Source organism: Thermobia domestica, chromosome 7 (assembly GCF_964235325.1).
Source record: "Thermobia domestica chromosome 7, izTheDome1.hap1.1, whole genome shotgun sequence".
NCBI lineage: Eukaryota > Metazoa > Arthropoda > Insecta > Zygentoma > Lepismatidae > Thermobia > Thermobia domestica.
Window position 1 is genome coordinate 66187086 of NC_137460.1, and position 19718 is coordinate 66206803.

A 19718-nucleotide genomic window follows, 5' to 3' on the forward strand; every position below is an offset into this window, starting at 1 on the left:
CTAAGAGAAAATGTAAAGACGGCTCCAATGACTGATGAATCTATTACATCCTTACCCTGTCACACTCGCGCTGTAGAAAGAATGGTGAAGTTGGTGACAGAAGCGGTATGTGGGCAAGAAGCACAACATAGATTTGTCCTAGCAACACTACAATCAAGAAAAAACATACCAGAATTTAATACAAAAACAATTTGAGATAAAAGAGTAACGATATTAACTTGCACTACCATATGCAACATTAGTATATACAGGTGGGCGGACCTCAAACTGCAGCCACCTCCTCTTGGTGAGTTCTGGGTTATTTCCAACATTAATGTTTGGAAATAAGCAAAGAGCTGCAGATGTAAAACAGAATATTTCTTATCTAATTAACGATCCAGATGAATCACAAACAATCCAACTTAATTTTTAAGAAATGAAAACAGTAGGGACACAATTGTTCATATTTTAAGCCACTGGTGGCACCTGAATGACTTGACTCATCAAGCTGAAATTTTGTTCACGTAAAATACAGACTTTTTACAGAAACAAAACCACATAGGATAACCATATTTTATAAAAGTACATATTTTACATTTTTTAAAATAACATTTATTTTTTAACAAAATTTTAAAAATTTCGGCCGTTGGTGGCACCTAAAAATATTGACCAATCTACTTGCAATTTTTTATATGTTATATGGAGCCCATTTCGCACAAAAATATCACTAAGGGTAAGCTGATTTCAAAAAAAGTGGAAATTCGATGCACCCTAATGCCTACCGTCGCTAAATGTATGTTCACTATGAACGCTCCCCCCCCCCCTTGCAGATCTGGTACCTGACGTGGAGTAGATACAATTCTTGTTTGTGAAGTTCATCTACCACAGATTCTTGTTTGTTTTTTTCATCAATAATCTCTTTTGCTCATACTCTCCGTCGCTTTGCACTTGCACACTCCGAATGAACTCTCACGTTGGTTACTGACGGTGAGTATAATTGCTTGTGGTGGATACTACGCAGAGATTTATGTGTTTTCGCATGAATAATAACTTTTGTGGCTTATTAATTTCCAAGCATATAATAAATCTGTACATAATTATTTGGGTATGTTGCACGAAAATAAGCATAAAGAAGTTCTTAGCGAATCGTTTATAGGAAAAGAAACGCAAGTTGATATGTGTTTTTGGTATAAAAAATCTTTTTATGACATTAGTTTGCACGTGTAATACCTAGATATATTATATAAACTATTGTAGGTAATTGCTGTACATCATGGAAGTAGTATCAAACCTGTTTTATTTAATTAATTATAAACAACTCCGTAAGAAATTTGCAGGACACGTAAAATTCAAGATGTATATAAATACCAATAACAAATGAAAGTCAATAGTAAAATATTTTAATGCTCTTTCATATTACATACAGTACAATGAGGTACCGGTAATAAGTTAACAGAAGGTTATAAGAGACATCTTGAATGTGGTGGAGAAATTTAGAGCTGTAGATTTGTGTGTTTAATTTTAATTTGTTGTAACCAAACCAGTTTTCAAACTACGGGTTGTCTCGTCAATGTTATCGCGGATAATATCGTAACTTGTGTCAGTTATAGTTAGATTTGTGTCTTCAGAGTACATTGTTTTATTTGTTAATGTTGCGTCATTTAGCAAATCATTTACCGGTAGAAATTCTTTTAAATTTAGATCTGTGAGTAGTTGACTCAGCTGAGTCTGACACAAATACCAATTCAACAGTTTGGGTACGATTTTGCAAATGGGTACGATTTAATCCATGAGTTGACAAATCCTCTTAAACCGTAACTGTAAATTTACTCTATCCCAAGTCGTGAAGAAGCTTTTCCGAGACAAAATCCTTGAGCGTGGGTTTTGTTGTGCTCTCTTTTTACCTTCATACGACCATTTCGTTCATTATCATCAACGTCTCTCTTAGCTCAAAGTATAATTGTGGGAAGTTATAGTCAACAAATTTTATAAGCTTATTAATTTTTATGAATTATCGTTCTATTTCATTAACAAGTCTAAAACAGTGCCAATGTATTCATTTCATCAAGAATATTTTCCAAAGTTACTGCTACGTTTATCTTTAAACGCTTCAAGTATGAAAAACGATGAAGATACTATACTTATTCATTCATGAGCCAATAATTAAAATATTTTCACTCAAATAAATGCCTTGGCACAGTAAGGCTTCTATATTTTGTTTAAATGATAGCTCCAGTTTAGTCTGTTTTACTATTTGTTGTTGTTGTTGTTGTTGGTTGCTAAATTGATTTGGGACAAATGTCACTTATATTTATTGTTTCCTGTTGCAAAGTGTATAATAATACCAAAGACGAAAATAATTTAGAGAAGTGATTGGATTCACTAGGCTAAGGCTTGGCTTGGTTGATTAGACAGTTCCTTTTCCTAACTTTCCCATTTACTGAAGAAGTACAGGGATGAGTTGCACGTAAGTAAAACCGTATATATGTATCTGCAAAAATGGTCAAACATTGTGCGGATAAATGATTAGCGTGCGGTCTTTTGGCGTGAGGGGCCATAGTCAATTCTCGCCGGAAACTCGCGTGTTTCGGACCCCATGTTAATCTGTACCTAGACGTCTCATATAACCTCGCTGATGGAATGGATGCTAAATTCTATTCCAACCGACCAGGTGTGAGTTAGTTTACTAATGTAATGGAATTAGCTTAGAGAGCTGCCTTCTTAAGTATCTCGAAAAATACGCACGTCAATCTCTTCCATAGTGTTAAAGGTTTTATTAATAACCAATTACAAAATGAAAGTTAATTAAATAGTAAACAATTATTCAGTATAAATATTACATAAACTTCACGATAAACTTTATACGCAAGAATCGTGAAGCTTCACTTACATATTTTCCGCAGCTGTTTAAAGTGTAAAGTTCCATTTAACACCGAGGCTATACTCGACCTAGTAGTATGGCTTATAGTGCAATCCGAACCACTTGAGCTTTCACCGGGAAATAAACCAGGATCTCCCTCACTATAGACATATACGCGAATCATATAACCACGAGAGAGCTCATATCTTTTAGTTTAACGTCCCAGGATTATGCTCCGTGGCTAAGAGACAATGATGATGGTAATGAACGATATAGTTGGCTGTCTCATTCGAAATGACTTTTCAGACATACGGTACCGGTAGTTATTATACCCACCAATAGCTCAATGCTTACCATACCACTTTAATTAAAGACCGTATGCTAGAGTGATAGTGTATTTTGTATATCAGAATTATAGTAAACGGCAAAAGTATAGTATCATATGGATTTTTATCATTACATTTCTATTAAAATGTATATTCCAAGAAGGAAACGGACTCATAGGGGTAGTTTGGATAAGAGGGGACAGGTGCGTTTTCTAAAATCTGGTAAAAATATGAAAATAGTTCCTCCAAATTTGAAGAGTGGGGATATAGTGTCATTCGTCTAGTAAACTGGTTTTAACTAATATGAAGAGTATAAAAGAATACCCCTATGCCAAAAATGGGTCCATGTTTTAGCATGCGATCATTTTTTATAGATCTTGAAGCGTTTGTCTATCCTGAGACAGTTGTCACAGAAGCACCTGGGGAAACATTGTTCGGTTAAGAAGAGATGATAAGGTACTTATAAAAATTGAATGTAATGTGTTATATTTGTCAGTATGTGTACAATTGAGGTGTTCCCATTTACCTAGTGATGGGTGAATTCCCGGGAAGATTCCCAAAAATGGGAATTTTCCGGTAATTTATGTATAATCACAAACAAAATTGCATTCTGTTACTATATTATAATTTCAAAGTTAAATTCGTTTTTATATCACAGTATATTTTTACCGTTGTTCCCAGAGGAGTCTTAAAATGTATATTCTGAATGATGTTATGTTATTTTATCAATATTTTATTATATTTAGAGAGTACGCATAAATGGATATTTATTTACAATATGTTCTATGAAAATAAATATGTTTGAAAAATGGTATAGTAAGTTCACATACTTTTAAACCGCTAAACAGTTTAAATTTACATGTATGTGGATTTTCTAAACTTGACTCTACTACTGATATTATAAACATATTAAATTTTTAAATGTTATAAAGAAATTCGGTTGGGTAACTGTCAGAAGGCATATGGCCCACATTTTGTCAACATTTGCGCATAAATATGTATGTTCACAATATTTGCAAGATACTTTCCTATCTTTATAATTTTGCATGTAACACTCCCACACATGATCTTTCTTCCTGCCCATTTCTCGAAAAGTTCATGCGTAAATTCACATGTAAAAGAAGTCCGAGTACCTCTTCAGAAATTTGAGTCCGAGAGAGGAGACAGACCGACGTCTATTACTAACGGTGGTTTGGGGTATATTAATAGTACTTCATCTCTATTTCTACACAATTCTATTTCCTTTACAAAATGAATTCTTTTCATCATTTGTAAACTAGTACTTTGCTACTTTTGGCTATTGCTTAGCTTTGGGGCGGGGTACATTTTGCACCTACTTTTTTTTACGATATTTTATTCCGATGAGATTGTTTTATGGTTTCATACGTTAAATTACGTTACCAACATTAAATTCAGACAGCATTGCGGAGCGAGCGTAAGCGAGTGAAGGCGTGTTTGAGCCCCGCAGGGTACGTCATTTTCTATCTTCGTTACTAACAATTCACTTTTTTTTCTCACATAAATCACTTCCACTTACCTTTACGGTTTGTACAAATTCCCTACTGCCCTAAAAAAAAAAAAGTGATCGATACTTTCTTGACTACTTGAACACCACTATCAGCTCATTTCTTTAGTAAATCATTCTATTTTTTGCTAGTTTAGGCCCCCCAATACTAAACAATTACCCTACTTTTTAGTGCAAATCGAAATGGAACGTAAAAAATCATATTATTTGTTATATAAAGTACAGTCAAAGAATTTTAAATTTTTTAACCTCCAAATTCTTTAAAACCAAGAAGTAAATCATAATATATTAAAATAAAGTAATTAGTCATATGGTTCTTATAATTTTGAAGATAAAGTAAAGAAATGGAAATAAATTCCTTCCCGGGAATTTATAGGCTAGGGAAAAAATCCGGGAATATTCCCATTTTTAAAATTCCTTCCCACCGGGAATATTTCCACTGCCCATCACTACACTTACCCATTTTTGTACATTGGGGTAAGTGGAGATACACATTTTATACCTGTGGAGTAAGTGGATACACGGACACAAATGCAGGTATTTCCAATAGTACATCGAAGATGATGAAGACAGTGCAATGCCTGACTTAGAGCACGTGGAAGAAAATTAGTATTATACACCTGATTACGTGAAAAATTGGTCTATTGGCAGAGTCAAAGTCAGTTAGCAAAAATGTGTATAAAATGAAGTTCTTTGAACGAATTGGCATGCAATCTCGTTTTCCACTTCGAGAAGATGTAGATATTGTATACAAAAGGGCTATTTTCTATGGCATTGTTAAGTTTGACAGTGTGATACCTTTCGTAATTTTTTAAGTCTTCCACTGTAGCTGATATTGATAAACACTATAGTAACTTTAAGGCAAAACTGTAGACTACAAATCTAGTTCACACAGTCAATGTTTTGTTTATATTCTATTTGTATCCTATAAACTATAAGTAGATTAGTATTAGATGCCTTACAATGCTCAGCAATAATCATAACTGTTTACGGCAACGACCTATGAATCGACATAGGCTACAAAATGTAGCCTTCATTTATTCTTTCTTGTCCAGTTTTAAAACTGTTAGCTACCAGTAGATTTGTTAGTATTCATTATTTGATTGGTCTTTAGTCCAAAGATGTACCTCATCAGGAGCTCTTTTGTATGTACTGGACTAAAGCTTATTCTGTTTGTATACACTTTGCCCCTACCAAATATCAAGCCTCAGGGCAAACTGTAATCCCATATTTTTCATTATTTCAATGTTTCTTTGATAAATAAATGACGTAGAGAAAATATTTCTAATATCAGTTTTCTAAACAAAATAAAACATATTTTTGAAATATTGACATTAGATATTATTTCTACATTTGCCACAGTGCCATTTTCAAAATGCTGTATCTCTGGTTGGAACTGCAGTAGAAACATGAAACTTGGACCTATCAGCAGTAGACAACAGGTACTCTGTCCCCAATTTCCCTTCTTTATTGCCTGTGTTGACATATGGGAGTGAATAGTGTTGTCCCCACTTACCCCAAACAGCGGGATAAGTGAGGACAGTAACAGATTTTTAAAAAAACACTTTATTGTGGAACAAGTATTTACATTGCTTCAAGATGGACCCTATTTTTATCAAGCGTACAAGCCAAAGTTCATATGGCCGTACTTTCAGTTTGATCATCCAAAAACTATGGTACAGTAGTTGAAAGTTGAACGTTGCAAAATGTGTCTCCACTTACCAAAACTACCACTATATTTTCTAAAAACATATTCTCCACATGAGAGGGATGAGCATTTCAGCTCGCAAAACAAATGGAAATATTACATATTTCTCTTGATGGTTGCAAATTCCCTTGATTTTTTATTAACTGAGTCTTCCAGTTCCAATAGGGCTCTTGTCCATTTATATCAAATCCCAGAAATCCGAGAGAAACTGTAGGATCTATGTGTTTTGTAGAACTGGAAGTATTTGAGAATGTTCAAGTTTTTCTCATGAACATACTGAAGTACGCCAGTTTCCCAGTTCAACAAAACATGAAGATACTACATTTTTCTAAATTTTCTGGGATTTGCAGTAAATGGACAAGAGGAGTTTCGGAAGTGGACGAATTAATTGAAACTTTTGTTGTCAGTAAGATATTCAAACATTTCATGAAATTGGCGATATCAATGCCAATATTAATGACAGTTATAATAAGTTTAGGTTTAAAATAATTAAAATACATTCTGTATAGGATAGATGAAACCGAATAACTTTTATATATATATATATATGTTAACGGTTTATTCATTTTCCAGTCTACGATAAACCTAAAATATTTACCTTCGTGTTTTCCTGAAGATATACTACAACGAAACTTGGACCTTGGTCACTACTTGTGAATGACGTATTGAGTACTATATTGTCTGAGTAAACGTAGTCATTACTGGAATAGAGATGAAATATGCATGTACATTTTAAAATCTTAGTCTTGGTTTAGTTTTACTTAACTAATTAATTGCTGACTGACAACTCTGACGTGCAGTTCATGAATAAGAAAGGTATCTCTTACTACGACAAAGTATACAGAAGACAGCTTACAAAGATAGTAAGATACTTGCCTAACTTGTCATCACCCCTGCACATATTCAAAAACTGAAGAGGGAAGAAGGATTTAGCAGTTATGTCCATTTAAAAACAGTGCAGGTGTCCTTATGAATGTAATGAAGTTAATTACCATTTTCAAGAAGACGGAAGATGACGGATTGACTTCCCAGCGTAAATTATTCTGATATAATAGCAAGCTAATTTTATGTGACTAAAAATTAACCATGATTAACTAATACGTAAAAATTTAAATGTTAAGCTATCAAAGAGAAGCATTTCAATAAAAATGTTTGTCATACGGAAGCACAAAGGGGTAGAATTAAGACACTACTGATTATATTCTTCAGTGGGATGAGGTGTGCTATGATTGAATCAATGTGATCTCGCACAATTATAAAGTTTAAAAAACAACTCTCCTCTCAAATGGAGCAAGGTGAGTAGCCTAGTGTTTGGTTGTTAGAAATTGCAGATATCTCTATTTCAGGATGGTGGTATGTGAGGTTTTTCTAGTGCATCTATATGTCCTTTATGAAAACAACAAAATCTCAATTTTGGAAATCGCAGCTCTCAACATTTCATTAGATGTTATCGCCTCGCGGGTTAGGGGTAAATAAATAATGAATCCACGAGGTTATGTAAAGTAAAAACTGAAAGGAGAAATAGAGCTCAAATATTCTTTTTAATTCTGTTATCATCTTTCTATTTGTATATCCTTGTTTTAATTTAAGAAAGAAAAAATATTGCTTGTTCATACGATCTAGTAATCTCACCCACACTCTCTTGTTATCATTTTTTAGTTATTTAAAATTTACCTCCCCAGTTACATAATTTTTCGTTAAGCCCACTTGTCCATTTAACTCTTATCTGCATATATACAAAGATCGTTAAATAATTTTTGCATAATTGGTATACTATAAAGGTAACCAAGAAGTTTTTTTGTGGAGGTCCGTGTTCAATTAGCCCTATCACTGTGAGTTGAATGCGAATGGAGATAAGGCGATGGTCAGTTGTCGGTATGGGTATATTCTATATACTACTTGGTTGTGACAGTTTAGTTACACTGTGATGTTGCGTCAAGGCAGATTGAACATGGGACCACAGTGCGTCAAGAGTTGTGTATGCTGTACAAGTTCAAACTGGGACAAACGCCGCTGCAGCAGGGCGGAAGATATGCCAGCGATCTGGAAAGCGTGTCGTTACTACGAGGACACTCCAGCGGTGGTTTAACAAGCTTAAGGACGGTGATAAAACACTCGAAGACGGAACCACGTGCCGGAAGAACAACACAGGTACAAAATGATCTTCAGGCGATCCGTAGCCATTCAATTCAAGCGAACCGTAGCTAGATATGTAAGGAACTAGGACTACAATTCAGTGTGAGTGGAGAAACCATTCGGCAGCACCTCCTTTAATTTGAGAAGTACTACAAGTTGGGTCGATGGGTCCCACATGATTTGACTCCGGAATAGAAGACAACGCAAGCACACACTTGTGTTTCCTTGCTGTATCGGCTGAGGAAGAAACCATTTCTGCACAGGGTGTTGACATGTGTTGATAAGTATGTCCTGTACGAAGCTCCACGGAGCTGTCATCATTGGTTATCATCCCATGAACCCGTTCCAAAACAGCCGAAACGAGCACTGCACAAAAAGAAGGTCCTCCTGTGTGTTTTGTGGACTGCTCGCGGCATCCTGGCTCGGGAACTGCTACCAGCTGATTAGAGTATCAATACAATTGTGTACTTTTAACAGTTGTGCCATGTTCAAGAAAACCCCAAAACTCTGGAGCGAGCACTTCTCAATCGTAAAGAGGTTCTCTTGGTACAGGACAACACTCAGCGCCACGCTTTCTAGGATGTCCCGGAACACCATTCTACGCCTTGGATGTTGAACACTATTGCATCCGCCGTGCTCGCTGGGCATTGCACCGTCCGATGATCACCTGTTTCATTCCTTAGACAATCACTTTCGAGGACGCCAGTTCAAATCCCTAGTAGAGGTGCAAAATGCACTTTATTCTTCTTTACGCTTCACTGCCCACCAAGTTATACCGCGATGGAATCCATGGCCGTCCAGAACCTTGGCTCAAGTTCGTCGTTGCTGATGGGGACTATTTTTGATCTTCCAGGTATGTCTTAGGTTATATATGGATGTTCGAAAGTGGTGGGTGAAGCAACGAGAGAACTTTTTGGTAACCTTTATATTTTTATTATTCGCAATATGATTATCAAATATGTGTCTTGATCTTTTGGCTTCAAATTTTAATATTATTTGTTGTTTCTCATTGATGTCATTGTTCTTATATATATAATTGTAGTCAGAACCATTTGTGGCAATTTTGTAAGGTTTTCTTTAATCGTTATACCTATATATGCACATTGTTATTCTCAAAGCTTTACAATATTTTTATAAAGTATTATCTATTTTGCAGGAAACTTGCATTTGTCATTTATCCTTCAAAAGGACCTCATACATGTTTAAATTGATTTGAAAGATTTATACTCGTATACATGAAGATACTGCTTCGAGCCCATTTCTAGGTGAATTTACCGTTTACCATAATCCCTAGATAGCACGAATACTTGCGGCAAATTTTTGCTTCGTTTAGTGGAGCAAACAATCTGAAAGTTTGCGAAGGGAAAATTTCTTAATATTTATTAAAAGCTTTCAATATGATCTGCAAATTTTCTCTGATTTGTAAAAATAAATTCATCACTGCAATGAGCTTGCATCTTTTTTGAAAATATAGCGTTGAAAGTTTGCCGTCGCAAACAGTTTGCAACTCTGTAAAAAACTTGTTTCGTAAAACTTGCTGAAAGCAAATATGTGATGATATTACCGAGTGCGCGCGCATCGTACCCAGAATTTACTGCGCTATATCAACTGTAACAAACCAAGCGGGAAGTGAGAATCGAGAAAAACCAATGCACCAGAGGACTCCAGAATAAACTCACTGGTCTCTTATCAGATGTTTTTATTGACCCAGGCAGCCTGACGTTATTTTGTGAATGTGTGTGAGTAAGTGCAGAGATATGATCGTTGAGTAAGTAGATAAATTCCGATATTTTTTGTCTGTGCGTTTATCGTTCGTAAGTTTCTTATCTTTGGCAAGTAGCTAAAGATGTTTAATGCTTGCCACTAAGAAAAGACGGATCCACATTATAAACATTTTGATGTTTCATAAAGTTAGGTTTCACTTTATAAATTTGCAGCAAACATTACCTGATACATTTGCAGCAAACATGATCTTTCGATCGTGAAAACACTTTCTGCAATCTTGCTGCAAACATTTTAATATTTTCACCAAATTTATCAGCTCATTTTCGGAAATTTTGTCAAAGAAAATTTGCACAAAATATTTGCAGCAAAGTCCTGGCAAACTTTCTTGCTGTGCAGTCGCAAACATTTCGTTTGTATTGGCAGATGTTTCCATTTTCTGAGGCAACTTTGCTGCAAACTCAGCCCGCGTCAACTTCGTTATTTGCATTGAACTTTCGGCAAATTTTCTCATTCGAAAAGGCAAGTTTTTTGCAAACTTTTGAGTTTGCCTTTGCAAATTTTTAAACATTTAAAAAAATTTTTCTGTGCTATCTGGGTCGATATTCATATTATTCTCTCACAATATTATATATATTACCATTGATCTTTTCTATTTAGTCTGTAAATCCTGCAATATATATAACATGGAGTGAAATTTTCACTTCCTTTCCCAGTGATGTTTCCGAAGTCAAATTGTTAGGTATTAATCATGTTACAAAACATACAAACATACACATATAGAGTCAAAGTGAGAACTTTGTTTTTTTGAAGTCGGTTAAAAAGAGAAAAGATCAAAGCGAATATGGGAACAAGTAGGAGTGTCTTTAGAATTTTAATTTTGCGTAGGCGCTCTCTCTCTCTTATGGATACATATACACATTTGATAATTAATGACAGTAGAAAAATTACTTTGATAATAGTTGTTAATGTTATTTGTTAAAGAATTATCTGGCATTAATATAAATAGTGAAAAAAATATATTTACTCATTATTGTATCATCTAGCGTTTATATATTTTTCAAAATTTTTGGGTTTGCCCGTGCCTACCCGGCCCACCCGGCCCACCCGCTAAAGCCGCCACTGGCAACAACTCACCTTACAACCTTCGACAACACGGAGTTATATGTAGTACAGGGTCCGTAAACAGTGTTAAGAATATAACCATCGTATCTTCCCCGAGTTCGTGAATTGATAAGCGAGATCTTGGGTTGCTTCCTCACCTAGAAAGAAGTAAACTTGTTTGAAACCTTCGTTGCCAAAGTAAATATGACTTTACAAGATGTGATAAAGTACTGAAAAACTAATAATTTATTAGTAGTAACTAGTAAATAAATAAATGCGTTATAAGGGAATAGAGATAACCCCAATTGAAACAATTGCTTTGCTTTCCAAATATTTTCTAAATGTTTAATACTTTGAGACGAGCTTAATTGCTCCTCAAAGTTGCTTAGCTCTTTCAATAAATTTTGAGCTATTTAGTTGTTTTTCTTTACAAATGTTCTTGTATATTTGTTATCTTCTGTATAATTTTAGTAGTTTATACGATTTTGTATAATTATGCCTTTGCGTTTTGTTATCACAAAATAATAGTTTTTTTTTAATATAAAGGTTGTACGGATTATTTGAAATAGTCTGTCAAGGTGTAGGCACGAACGGGGTACGGAGAGTACCGTACTTCCAGTAGAGAAAGTTCAAGAACATTCTAGACGTTTATATTTCTTAATTGTTTATGTTCTTTATTCATTAAGATTTTTCTCGTTAACAACATTCAGTTATTGAAATTTCTGCTATAATAAATAGTAAGTATTCAATTAATATATAACACTATTTAGTTGAAACAATATGAATGTTTCAGTAATTGAGCGAAAAAGAATTTAGCTGTCGTTCCGGAAGGACGGAGGACAGCGCAAGATTGCCAATGTGTGTGTAATTGCACAAAATGTGTGCAATTTTGTCCTGTTTGTGCATTTTGTGTGTAATGCCAATCTGTGTGCATTTTGTGTGTAGTTTCGCACAATTTAAAATTTTAATGATTAAGGATTTTTGCAAAGTTCCTTTCATACAAATATTCATTATTTCAGTTTGCTTTAAATGAAAATTGCCTTCTAAAAATTACGAACGTCAACGCCTCACTCCAGGGTGGCGCAATAAAACGTATCTTGCTTCCTTAGTACCTCACTTCGTGTTTTTCAGAAGCAAGCGGATGTCATGACCATTAGCACCCCAAGCAAAGCCGCTTTGTTCAAGCAAAGCAATATGAATGAATATTGACCCTCGATGCTAGTCAAAACATGAGGCGGAGGGAATAAGAGTTTTTTTTTTTTGTCTTCTCACCATTTGTCAAGAAAATGCCATTTTGCAAACAGATGAACGACAGAGTGCATAGGAGGGATGGGAGGTCTTTTGTTGAAGGAGAAGAAGGTGACGATTTTACTGTAATAATAATAATAATAATAATAAATCAAATGAATCTTTGAACACTGGCTTGTCGATGTGCGTTTATGTGTGTACATCATCAGACATGACATACATAATAGATAGGTAGCTAGTTATGTATTGTGCAATTTTGTGTGCACTGTCTTCCAGTTTGTGTGTAAAATTATGCAATTTGGACGGAAAGAGTGTGTAATTTCGCTCGCCGTGTCTGGCAACACTGGAAACGAAGTTGAACCACGAAGACACAACCTGATAAGGCTGCTTTTAGCAGTTGTTTCAGCCTGAAATTAATTACCGTTTTAATATTAATCGACGGTCAGAAGGTAATATGAATGGTGAGCTGAACTTGTATTATGTAAATGTTGAAGTCAGTGTAAACTGGCATGACTTGGAAATATGCGTAACAGCCTGAATACATCAGTCACTGTCAGGTAGGATCTCAAATTAATAATTTACGCCATGGATGTGTAGTTAAGCCATAATGTGAAGAAATAGCAATTCTGCCATGAGTTGCACGATGCTTACTGGATTTGTGATTTAGTGATAAATTAAGACACTAATCTTCTGTGGTGCAGATATAGAATTGACTGGTGTAGAGATTATAGCACACTCCTGATAAAATATTAACAACCTTCCACCGTCGTGCCTATATAGCATGGGGATGAAATGTTACATGACGGTCGAAGATCGCTGCTACTCACCATCTAGAATGAGTAGGTACATGATGACGGACAGAAACCACATTAAATGACTTTGAACTAAAACTTTGTATTTTCATTAAGCTTGTGTATTATTGTGATTGATCGTCGACTGAATATAATCGCAAGATCACATATCTTTAAGCAGCTAGGAAGATAACCACGATGAACTCAAACATAGCTGAGATACACGTACCTTTATACAGCTGATGACTGGAACTGCTATCGATGTTCTGGACGATCTCTATATTGCTGCCAATAGTCTAGAATGATTGACTATTGTGTACCATTATCTACTATAATGGTCTGCTGAACTATTAGATCTCCTGATCTAATACTGAACGTAGAATCACAGAGAAGTGACTACTGTGACATGAGCGACTATGTTACTGCTCGACGTATACTAATCTCTTAGACTCAACTCAGAGACTAATGCTCGAAGACTGATCCTCAAAGACGGCTCCTCGAGACTCCTCCGACTGATCCCCATCTCTAAAAACTATAAGGTTTTATACGAAGATTCCAGACATCTTGGAATTCATTCTCGTCGACTTTCTGTATATCTCAGCTATTGGTAAAACGTTGGTTTCACCCGAATTACATCGTGATCAAATTCTCAGACTTACAAATTTCTGCGAACTCAACGATTATATCACAGTCAAAGTGTGTCAATGTTACAATGTGACAATCTGATGACAATTCAAAACATTACAAATACAAATTACAATATCTTACGAATTGACGAGCAAGCGTCTAGCCGTAGAACATTCATTACATACACACAACATTGATGTCAACACATAAACACACACACGTGTTTACGTTACGTGATAACACTTAGTTTCTTAACATTCAATTTTATTAAATATACTTTCCTTTACCAAAATAATATCTTTTGAATAAAATCAATGACATGCCTCAACATGCCCCTCCTTTAAAATAAGAGAACTCCGTTCTCGACTCAATTTCTTCCTTGAAATTGACCGAAAACTAATTACATATATTACATAAAATAATCATATATATTCAACCATCACCCTGTATATATCTTTATATCCATTTTTACATTCAAAAGAAATCATCAAAACATTATTTATTTACAATCATTGTTTTCGTTTTAAAAAAAAATACTTTTCAAGAGTCCTCATCAGAGTATGAGCTCCTGCCATCTATTGAGTTACATATATAACTACTTGAAGTTGTGTTGCATTTCCTGTGCTCGGAATTGCTCATATATATATATTTTTCCGTTCTCGTTCTTGAAAACTTTCCACTGAAGTTAGTCGCAAAGTTCAACTCAGTGTTTATTGACTCTGCATAGTTTCCACTAATATCAGTGACCATATCACTGATGCTTTCCATAAAAATAATGCACTTCATTATACACTAGATTTGTTGTTGTAAACCACTAATACACTAATAAACAACGTCTCCTATCGCTGCATGATTTTGAAACACAAAAACAAAATTTAAAAATATTATTCACTTCACTTATGGTAAGTTTGCTATCTATAGAGTTAGCAACTCTTGATACACTTCCTTCCGCAAAATGTTAATTCAGCAAACGTTTTGACACTGAACTTGGACAAACTTCCACGTCTTATCCTGTTTGCCGCGTTGCTTCGATGTATAAAGTTAACTTTGAATACGTGCTCCGTATTGTTCGTGAAAATTTCGGCAAAATGTTCACAGAACTAAAATGTCGCAAGGACGCATGTATAGTTTTTCGTGTTTCAAGTTTGTGACTAAATGTTGATCCGTTTTTTCTGCTTCAAAACCGGATAATTCGTGATTTGTGTTACATCCCTCTTTGGTTTTGGTGCAGTGCATACCAACAATGTTTAAATTACCTTGTGGTTCCTTTTTCTGCTCAAGATAGTGATCTGCTTTGTGTTTTGTGCAAATAGTGTGCTTTTTATTTATTTCTGCATAGATTGGAAATAATCCGCAGTTTTCTACGTTACTAATATCGTCATCTACTTTTTTATCCTCTACTCTTCCTTCCTGTTTTTTCTTTCCACTAAATCTACGTAATTTAATAATTAAATAAATAATAATTATAGACGTTGCTAGTACTAAAGTTATTAACGATGTTAAAGCAATAGCCATTACGGTAAACTTCTTTTCCATAATACCTGTAAATATATAACTTAGTGTGAAATCGTGTTTTTATTTTCTTAAAAACTTATATAACTATACCGCGGTCTATAACTCTCTTCTGAACAATATATTCATAATTTCAGCATAGGCCTAATGTTAATGTTCGTTAATCGTTCATTATTTTCTCTAAAATGCATAATCGATGCATATTCTAAATAATGAATAGTGTTCTAATCACTATGTAACCTATTCGGATACAAAACTGCTATCCTTGTTACATTTTCATTCATTTGACGCTGTTATTGTCTTTTTTTTTTTTTCAAAGTCGGAAAATCCTACATTTTCGTGCATATTTCAGCTCTTAACTACACTTTATTACTAGTTTTAACGTTGTTTGTAGGTACAGTTATCTTTATTGATGTTAAATCTATCTTATTTTAACATTCCAACACTCTCTGTCCTTAGAATTCATTCATAACGCATCAAAATCATTGTGAATACAAGTAGCTAGTCTCCCGCGGGTGTGACTTGTTGCTACACTGGCGGCCATCTTCTCGTAAATCACGCCCCTTAGCAACCGCTCTCTGCTGCCTGAGCGCTCAGATCCTCGCCAGGCTGCAAATGTCTCGTAAGTTGTAAACAAAAACTACTCAACGGAGTACAGTACTCTCATGAATATCAAAGATACTCATGAACTAAATACAATAACTTATTATAATACAAATAATCTATATACCAATTGATCATTTGATAATAATAATGAATCAATAATTCCTCTCTCATTTTTAAAAAAAAACGTGAATTTAGAAAATAAATTTTGATAAAATAATGTGTTCTCATACAACTTAACGTTGATTATTGATATGATGCATTATGATTGTATTCTATTTGCGACTATTTCTCGTGTCTTATCTATGATTTTCCTACTTTTCTATTAAAACTATTTACTTTTTTTTTTCAACGACTTTTTCGTACTTTTCCGTACTTTTAACGACTTATTATCGTAGATTTGTAAGCTTACTTGAACTAGTTTATAACACTAGTATCTACTTTATCTATGATTTGTCTATTTATCTAGCTTTACTAATAGACAACTTTTCTATTTTTCTCCTTTTCGCTTTTGTTTTCTATAGCTTGAAGCTACTGATTTCACTAATATTCTGATGTTATTTAACCTAGCTATTATCTATTTACCTGCTTTTATCTATGCTTGTCTATGATGATCTATTATCTATGCTTATTTTCTATTGCTTCTTTTCTACCAAAAACAAAGAGTTTTTTCGTACTAGTTCTACGTAACCATTTTATTTTTTTTTTTCAACGTTTTAATCGTTTTCACCAACTCAACTAGACCAATCCTAGTTTTATCTAGGATGACAACCAAAAGCTTTTCAACTCACAACTACCTCATGCTGTAGGTAAGTATGTCTACATATTACCACTTGTTTTAAATGTTAATTCGATATTCCTTTTCAGGTTTTATTGCAACTTAGATATTTTTTTTTCAAAATAAACTCCATTCTTCTCCATATCCATAAATGTAAAAACTCTATGTTATATACTATTATTACTTACTTATATATACTATAACTATTATTCATTACCTTACTTATACTATTAATTATTTACATATAAAATAAACACGAGTATATAGGAATATATATAATTCTACTAACCTATTCTATTTACTGTATTCAAAACCTGTCTAACGATTAAATTTCTAGTGAGAAGTCCGCATTTCCTCAGACTCCTAGGTGAGGCTTTTGTTGTTAAACTGCCGCCTGACTGGCAGTTGCATCGATAGACCCATTTTGTCTACAGTAATTTTTTAGTCCCTACCTAAATAAAATAGCGTATATACAATTCTCGCAAATCGTGAAAACTCTTGACCAGATTTAGTCCTCGCTTTTAATTAACCTGGTAATTTAATTAAAATGAACTCTAAATCAACAATGTTCAAAAAAAAAAAAATCAATATACTTGCAATGAATGCAATATGTAATAGAATTTTAATTTAATTCATAATCATGAAATTTCAAATGTCAAAACCGTGTTTTTACCCAAATTTCGCGGTTGATAACCATTCAAAACAAAATCTAGGATTTCGTCAAAATCATTGGAAGTTTTATACGTCTACATCTGTATTAATATAAATGTCTTAATCCAGTAAATTATTCTTAAGTAACATATCTCATAAATCATTAACTATTTTCTTCTTAGTATTATAATAACAATAATACTGCCAAATGGCCCATCTTCGATATGGTAATCCTTGTCTTCTTTACGAATAGACTTTTAACTTTAACCACATCTAATATTGTTCCTACTTTTAGGGATAATCTTTCGACCAGTTTTCTCACTGTCTTTTCTTACCCTACATTTATTCTTACTTCTGAGTATCTCTGACTCATTATATTATATTTCTATACTTCTACATTTCTTGTAGCTACTATAATTATATATCTATATATTCTTCATTATCTCTATTATCTTTCATAATATTCTTATATTTCTCATATATCAGTATATTCTTATTAGTCATTAATCGAGTAAACATTCGTCTATTCAAGTAATCATTAGTCTTATCCTTGTATCTATTAATGTCTCATTATTTTTTTTATCTAATATCTATTCTCTATTTCTATTTATAACTTTATCTATCTGTCAGCTGTAATACTCTCTTATCTATTCCTTCTTCCGAGAACCTTTCGTTGGAAATGTCAATCTAAGATCTACATGTTACTTTCAATATCACTTCCTTTTACATTACTCCAACTGTCCTACTGTCTCATACTTGTATTCTGGAATAGTCTAATCTGATCTAACATATTCAATATATCTCTCTATATTGTATATTTATTTCTCTTCTTCTAGTTCTCAAATCATGTCGTCTAAACCATATATTTAACTTTTTTTTTTCCTATAACTCTATGTCTATATTTAAATTATCTATCCATACTCCTAGTACTACTAAAATATAATCACTTATTTCTACTCAATAATATATTCTTCAAATAATTAATCCCGTAACCTGATATCTTATATTTACAAAACTTAACACTATCTTCAGCTTACTACATACTAATAATTAACCTACTATAATATAGAATATAATATCTTTAACCTAGTCTTAACCTACAATCATTTAACCTACACCATGTTGTTCACTAGCAAAATAGGAATTTATTTCTTTCTACAAATAAACCAGCAAATGCCGCTAGGTCTAGGAACATACTTTCGTTAGCTACAATGATCTTTGACTTTTTCTCGTAACACTTAAATGTTTCGACCAAATCCGCGATTTGAATGGCTGTCGAACACTCAAAATTGTATCTAAACCTCTCGAGCCAACTGTCAACTCTCAGTTGATCAACGCACTCCCTAAATATAGCACAAATTTCATAATTCGGATCTGTAAACGTGAGTGCAAAAAATGTTGCATTTCTCAAACTTAGAGAAGTCTCAACTACTCTTGACACTGTAGCCAAAAAGTGTCGTCTAAATCCTAGGTCAATAAGATCATTTAAATTAAAATTCTTTTGTTTAAATTGAACCATAAACCAACGCTGCCTTTTCCAAGTTTGAACATTGTCTTTAAATATTTCCTCTTTATTTTCACCGTATGTTGGACCATACTCAGTGAAACTTCTTAACACCCCTAAGTCCAATTTATAAAATTTTGATGATGAGAACATTGTTGCGGGAGTTCCATTATCCTGTAGCACAGGGTAATGTTCCCTATGGTTATTCACTAGCGATAACATATTGATTATTTATTACTACTTCTTAAGTACTACCTAACAATTAATGCGGGTGGGTGGTGCGGGTTAATGTATTACTTATTCTACTTAAGTCAATTACCTTTAGTCATTCGAGATCCGAACCAACTTTCATCTTTGAGTGGTGAACGATTATAATAGCTGATTTCACCATAAGACTGGTGCAACCTACTTTTAACACTGTTCGGGAATCGAACCAAAATATCTCCACCATAAAACTGGTCTGGAATTGCTACAAAAACCAGCATCTCCGCCATAACAACCTTCCACCGTCGTGCCTATATAGCATGGGGATGAAATGTTAAATGACGGTCGAAGATCGCTGCTACTCACCATCTAGAATGAGTAGGTACATGATGACGGACAGAAACCACATTAAATGACTTTGAACTAAAACTTTGTATTTT